Genomic DNA, 7,269 nt, shown 5'->3' with positions numbered 1-7,269 from the left:
AATTACATAAGAGAACCAAGTCACATGTTCTCTACATGATCCTTGAATTTATGAGGTGCCAAGCCTTTTGTCATAGGATCGGCAATCATCAATTCAGTGCTAATGTGTTGAATGACCACTTTATTTTCCTTAACACGTTCTCTAATAGCTAAGTACTTAATGTCGATGTGCTTGCTTCGACTTCCACTTTTCTTGTTCTTAGCCATGAAAACAGCAGCTGAATTGTCATAGAACATCTTTAGCAGCCTTGCAATGGAATCAACCACTCTAAGGCCTGAAATGAAACTCTTTAGCCATACACCATGTGATGTAGCCTCAAAATAAGAAACGAACTCAGCCTCCATAGTAGATGTAGCAGTCAAAGTTTGTCTGTTACTCCTCCAGGACACAGCTCCACCAACAAACATAAATACATAACCAGATGTAGATTTACGTGAATCAGTACAACCAGCAAAATCTGAGTTTGAGTAGCCAACTACTTCTAGATTTTCAGTTCGTTTGAACATCAGTTTGTAATCCTTAGTAACCTGAAGATACCTCATTACCTTCTTTGCAGCTTTCCAGTGGTCTATCCCTGGGTTACTCTGAAATCTTCCTAACACTCCGACAGAATAAGCAATGTCAGGTCTTGTGCACACCTGAGCATACATTAGGCTTCCTACAACAGAAGCATAAGGAATGTTCTTCTTCAAAATCATTCTTTGGACACTAGCCCAAATTCAATTTATCACCCTTCACAATTGGAGCAACGCTTGGTAAACAATCTCTCATATGAAATCTTTCTAAAACTCTGTTGATGTAGGCTTCTTGAGATAAACCTAAGATAACTCGGTATCTATCTCTATGAATCTTAATGCTTATGACATAGGATGCTTCACCTATGTCTTTCATCTCAAAGTTCTTTGAAAGAAATTATTTCATGTCACGTAGCAACCCTTTATCATTGGATGCAAGAAGAATATCATCCACATATAAAATAAGAAAACAAATCTTACTCCCAATTTCCTTCAGGTATATGCATTGATCCATGACATTCTCTTCAAATTCAAAGGAAGAGATGACATCATGAAATTTTAAATACCATTGGCGGGATGCTTATTCTAATCCATAGATGGACTTCTTAAGCTTGCATACCAAATCCTGACCTTCACTAGAGGAGAATCATTCTGGTTGTTTCATGTATACTTCCTAATCTAAATCACCATTCAGAAAAGCAATTTTTACATCCATCTGCTCCAGCTCTAAATCAAAATGAGCAACCAATGCCAAGATGACTCTGAGCGAATCTATCTTTGATACAGGAGAAAAAGTCTCCGTATAGTCAATTCCTTCTTCTTGAGTGAATCCTTTAGCAACAAGTCTCGCTTTGTATCTCTCAGTGTTGCCTAATGAGTCTTTTTTAGTTTTATAGACCCATTTACAACCAATGGCTCTCGCTTCATTAGGCAACTTTACAAGTTCCTAGACTTTGTTGCACTTCATAGAATTCATTTCATCATCCATAGCATTGTACCACAATTTTGATTCTCTACTGTTCATAGCTTGTAAAAATGTTTCTGGATCATTTCCAATTCTAATATCAGATTCTAATAAATACACAACATAGCCTTTGTAAATCTTTGGTTTGATAGGTCTAGTAGATCTTCTTAAGACTTCACCAACAGGCTCTTGGGGAGCAGCAGCTAGTTCAGCAGGTTCAGTAGGTTGTTCAACAGTTGCAGGCAACTCTTGAACATCTTGATCTACTAGATTATCATTACTTCAGTGATTGGTAATGAATGTTCAACATTCGTTTGAACTACAGGAGTGTTGACCATTATCAATCTTGCTTTTGAAGTGGAAGGTTATGAAGGATCTTTCTCAGGACCTAAGTCCTTTGATTGATTACTCCCACTGATCAAGGAATTCTCAAGAAATTTTGCATTCCTTGATTCCACAATTCTTGTGCTATGAGATGGACAATAAAACATGTAACCTTTAGACTTTTCAGCGTACCCTATAAAGAATCCGCTTATGGTCCTTGGGTCCAATTTCTTCTCTTGTGGATTATATATTCTGACTTCAGATGGACATCCCCAAATGCGTACATGATTCAAACTTGGTTTCCAACCTTTTCATAATTCAAAAGGAGTTTTTGAGACTGCCTTTGTTGGAACTCGGTTTAATATGTACACGGATGTCTTTAAAGCTTCAGTCCACAAGAATTTAAGAAGGTTAGAGTTGCTACTAAGCATACTCCGCACCATGTCCATTAATATTCGGTTTATCCTTTCTGCAACACCATTTTGCTCAAGTGTACCGGGCAAGGTGTAATGGGAAACAATCCCATTTTCTTTAAGAAACTTCGCAAATGGACCAGGTGCTTGTCCATCTTCTGTGTATCTACCATAATACTCACCTCCTCTATCTGATCTCACTATCTTAATTTGCTTATTGCATTGTTTCTCTACTTCAGCTTTAAATATCTTAAAGACATCTAATGCTTCACTTTTATTATGAAGTAAGTAGATATACATGTAGCGTGAGTAATCATCTATGAATGAGATGAAGTATTTCTGACCATGAGAGTCCATTCTGGACTACATATATTAGTATGTATGATTTCTAATATATCAGAACTCCTATGGACACCATTTTTGACAGACTTGGAGGTTTGCTTTCCCTTAATGCAATCCATTCAGGAATCAAAGTCAGTAAAATTTAAGGTATTGAGTACCCCATCTTTTACCAACCTTTTAATTCTATCAATGGAGATTTGTCCCAATCTCCGGTGCCACAATGTACAGGAATCCTCTTTCATAACACATCTTTTAGTGCCAGCGCGAACATGCATAACATTATTAGTGGTATTATTTTATAAATTAAGGCAGTGAAGACCATCAGACAAAATACTATTTCCAACACATTCAGATTTATTATATAAATTGAAATATTTGTCTGAAAATGTAAAGGAAAAACCAAAGGGTATAAGTCTTGAAACTGAAATCAAGTTTCTAGAGAAACTCGGTACATAGAAAGTCTTTTCCAACTTCAAAATAAAACCACTATTTAAAACTAAATTGCACGTTCCTATGGCTTCCACTTGTGAGCCCATCTTGTTTCCAGATAAGATGCTTTGCTCACTTGCCACTGGCTTCCTTAGATTTTGAATATCCTGCAAATTTGTTATGTGAATTGTTGAACCGGAATCAATCCACCATGTGTTAAGATTAACATTAGTCATACTAGATTCATAGCATACTAAGGAAATTGGATTACCTTTGTCCTCCATCCATTTCTTGAACTAGTTGCACTCCTTTTTCGCATGTCCTTTTTGTTTACAAAAGAAAAATTTGATGGAATCTTTCTTTATGGAAACCTTGGGAACCATGGGCTTTTTCCCTTTGTTCTTCTTAAATGGTTTGCGTTTCTTAGGTTGAGTGGTCAGGTGAACACTTTCTCCTTGCTTCTGTAGGAGCCTGGCTTCTTCTTGAGCACACATGGTCATCAATTCATTGATGCTCCATTTTTCCTTATGTGTGTTGTAGGAAATTTTGAAAGGCCCATACTGTGGAGGAAGATTGTGAAGGATGTAATGAACCAGGAAGGTATCAGGAATAATAACATCGAGTTTCTTTAAATGAGCAGTGATGTCCCTCATTTTAGAAATGTGTTCTCGAACTCCTTTAACACCGGTGAGTTTAGTGGACGAGAACTCTTGGATGAGGTTGTTGAGCAAAGATTTATCTAAAGTGTCAAATTGCTCATCCATCACTTTGATAAAATCTTTCACCTTCTCATGTGGCTCCACCGATCCACGCATTCTCAAAGGAATTCTGGACATAATGAACATGATGCAAAGACTTATATTGCTCCCACTTTTCACGCAGTGCAATCTGAGCAACAGTGCTAGTATCAGTGATAGCAGCTGGTTCGTCTTTCCTTATTGCATAGTCCATGTCAGTGCAAGCTAGGTAGAGAAGAACTCGTTCTTTCCTGATTTTGAAGTTGTCACTCCTAAGCTCAGGGATTTCACTTGTGATTTCAACGTATTTAGAGGTGGATGAAATAGCTACAAGAATAGGATTACAAATTTAGATGTTAAAAGAAAATTGAGGCTTTAATGAATTCATGTTTTACCAATGTAGAAACATGATGAAGATGAAAATTTTATTAAATCTAAAATTGCCTGTGAGCTAAATTTTAAATCTAATAAAATTATATGAACTTTATGATATATTTAATGAAATATTTAATTTAGGAAAATGGAGGAATGAAATCTATCTTAATTAAAATTTGTGATAACACTAGTAAATCAAATCCTCATAACTCCCTGTGGGGTAAATTAAGAGAATTTAACTTAATATATTATCCTAATTAATTATAAAAATATAATAAAATCCCTCTGGGGTAAAATTATTACATCCAAATAATTAATTACAAGTTTTGTCCATTAAGGTGAATTTCAATTAATATAATTTTATATAATTAAAGATATTGTAGCTACTCCCTAGTTATTTAAAATTATATTTTCACTTAGACATTAGGTATTGGGCTCTACCTAGAAGTAATTTCGTTATTAACATAATAGACAATCACTGAGGTTAGTGCTCCTAGTATGGTCGTCCGAAGATCATTAAAAACCGTTCTAGATAGGAGCATTTATCCCAGATTCATGTTTTTTTATGTCAAACCACAAAATTACTTACGTTTTATTCATTTTATAAAGTTCTATAAATATTTTATGAATAATTTTATGAAACTTAATGTGCTAAATAAAATATTCAACCTATCTTAATGTTTGAATATTTCTAAATATATCTAGCACTATAAAAAGAATTTATGTATAGCATTTAAATCATACAAATCTAAATTAATTGTATTTAAAAATAAATTTGTCAAATAAATATAAATTAATACAATTAATGTATGATAATTAATTAAATACAAATTCCTTAATATGTAATTAATGGCAGATTTTTCAAAATTTATTTAGACAATAAATTGCATAAATTTGGTAATATATAATTAAATGCACAATTATTATATGCCTAAATGAATCATGCAATAAATTACTAAATTAAACAAATTTCCACTTTCAATTTATACTAAATATATGTATTAAACAAAAATAGAAAATTAACTAAATGTAATTTATTGACTAAATTAACACAAAATAGGAAAATAATTAATATTTCAAATAAATAAAAATTTATATAAAATTCGAAATTTTCCTTTCTTTTTTTTTTTTTGAAAAATGGCACTGCCTAAACGACATGTCGTTTTTTCCAATCCTGAAGGGCTGATATGCATGTAGAAAACGACGCATCATTTTCCACAAGGGGAAAAACGACACGTCATTTTTTCAACTTGAAGGGCTGCCCACAACGACGAAAAACGACACGTCGTCTGGGCAAACGACAGCAGCCAAATATAACTTAAAAACGACATGTCATTTTTCCACTCTGTGGAAAATGACACGTCGTTTGGGTCGTCTTCCTCAGCCAAACTGGGTCGTTTTGACCCGTTTTTCAATCACGCGGGTCCGACACACTCGACCCAAACCTGATCGGAAAAGACAATTCTGATGACCAAAAAGGTCCAAACCAATCCCAAATGAATTCAAATGCAAAAATTAAGACATTCTTAAAGATTTCATGCTTACAAAACACGTAAAACAAAGACTTTAAATTCACACAAAAATTTCGAGTCCGAAAAATATTTTCCAAAAAATTTGAGATTTCTTTGTTTTTCAAAATGAGTTTTCATGCTTAAAACGATTTTTCAATACTATATGAATGTAGTGATGCATATAGGAATTGAAATAAATACCGAAAACGAAAAAATAAAATCGGAACAGACACAGACAGAAAAAATTTTCATATATATATACAGTCGCATATATTGTTTTTTTATACTGAATAAAATAATATATAAATAAATCATAATAATTAATTATATGTAAAGAAATAATAAAATTATATATAATATATATAAATATATATGTATGAATTTATACGTATATATATACTGTATGAATAAATATATTTATGAACTGAATACTGTATATGTATATATAAAATATAAATATAGAATAAAATTAATAATAACATGAATAAATGAATGAAATCAAAATGAAGAAATCATACCGCAAGAACCCAAAAATCACAATATATGCATATATATACGCATAGAAAACTCAAATACAAATCAAGACAGAGATTAAATCGCTCTGATATTAACTGTTAGACTATAATATAGTATATGAAATACAGCATATATATAACGACTATAAACATATCGATAACATATATACAATGAAAGATCAAACAATACCTCCAGCCATTGATCTTTGAGCTTCAATCCTGCGATAGCCTCGATATTGGAGTTCGGGCTTCCTCGCTCTCTCAACTCTTTTTAGATGGAATTTGCTAAATAATCAGAAATGATTGAGGAGCTCGGGGACTGAGACACTATACTTATAGGTGACATACTCTATCAGTATCTGGGCCACATTAATTATCAGAATATTTTAACAATTATTTCAGGAAATTAAATCGGGTAATAAATATAGAAATCTGACCATATATAGAATATTACATAATTAATTTTGTTCAGATTCAATGAATATAAAATATTCATTTATCAAAAAATCAATTCTTTATTTTATTTCCTTAAATAGAAATTTATTTCCTTAAATAGAAATATATTATACCCAAACTATATAAAAAGAAAAAAGAAACTCTATTGTAATTACAATATTACACAGATAAATACAAGTGATTCGTAAATTAAAGTTAATTAATACCTGAACCATATAAAAATAACTTAGCTTATACATAATCAATTTTTATAATATAAGATTAAGTATTTATCGAAAATAATGATCAACAATTTTTTTGGTATATCTATAACTTCTATAAAAAAGAGAATACTTCATCTTTCGGCCTTTCATAGTTAATTTACAAAAATAGCCTTTATTTATTTGATAATTTATGCTAATAAATATATATTTTTTTAGAAATGAAATATATTTCTTTTGTACAAAGGATACTCTTGACACATGTTTATTTTTACTCCAGATGTCAACTACCTAATACCAGGTGGTAGGTTTGTGTTCTTTTTTTTTCTAGAATGCATATACATAGTCTTCAATTTATTTTTTGGGTATCAAAGAGAAGCTCATATTTAGCTCGATCTCTCTCTATCTCTTTCCCTTTCTTCTCTTCCCCCCTTTATGCGCCATAGATCCTGTGTTTTTGCTTCATCTGTTTGGTCTTCAAGGTAAGA

This window comes from Cannabis sativa, chromosome 9, assembly GCF_029168945.1.
Source record: "Cannabis sativa cultivar Pink pepper isolate KNU-18-1 chromosome 9, ASM2916894v1, whole genome shotgun sequence".
Lineage (NCBI taxonomy): Eukaryota > Viridiplantae > Streptophyta > Magnoliopsida > Rosales > Cannabaceae > Cannabis > Cannabis sativa.
Note: the sequence above shows the minus strand (reverse complement) of the source record.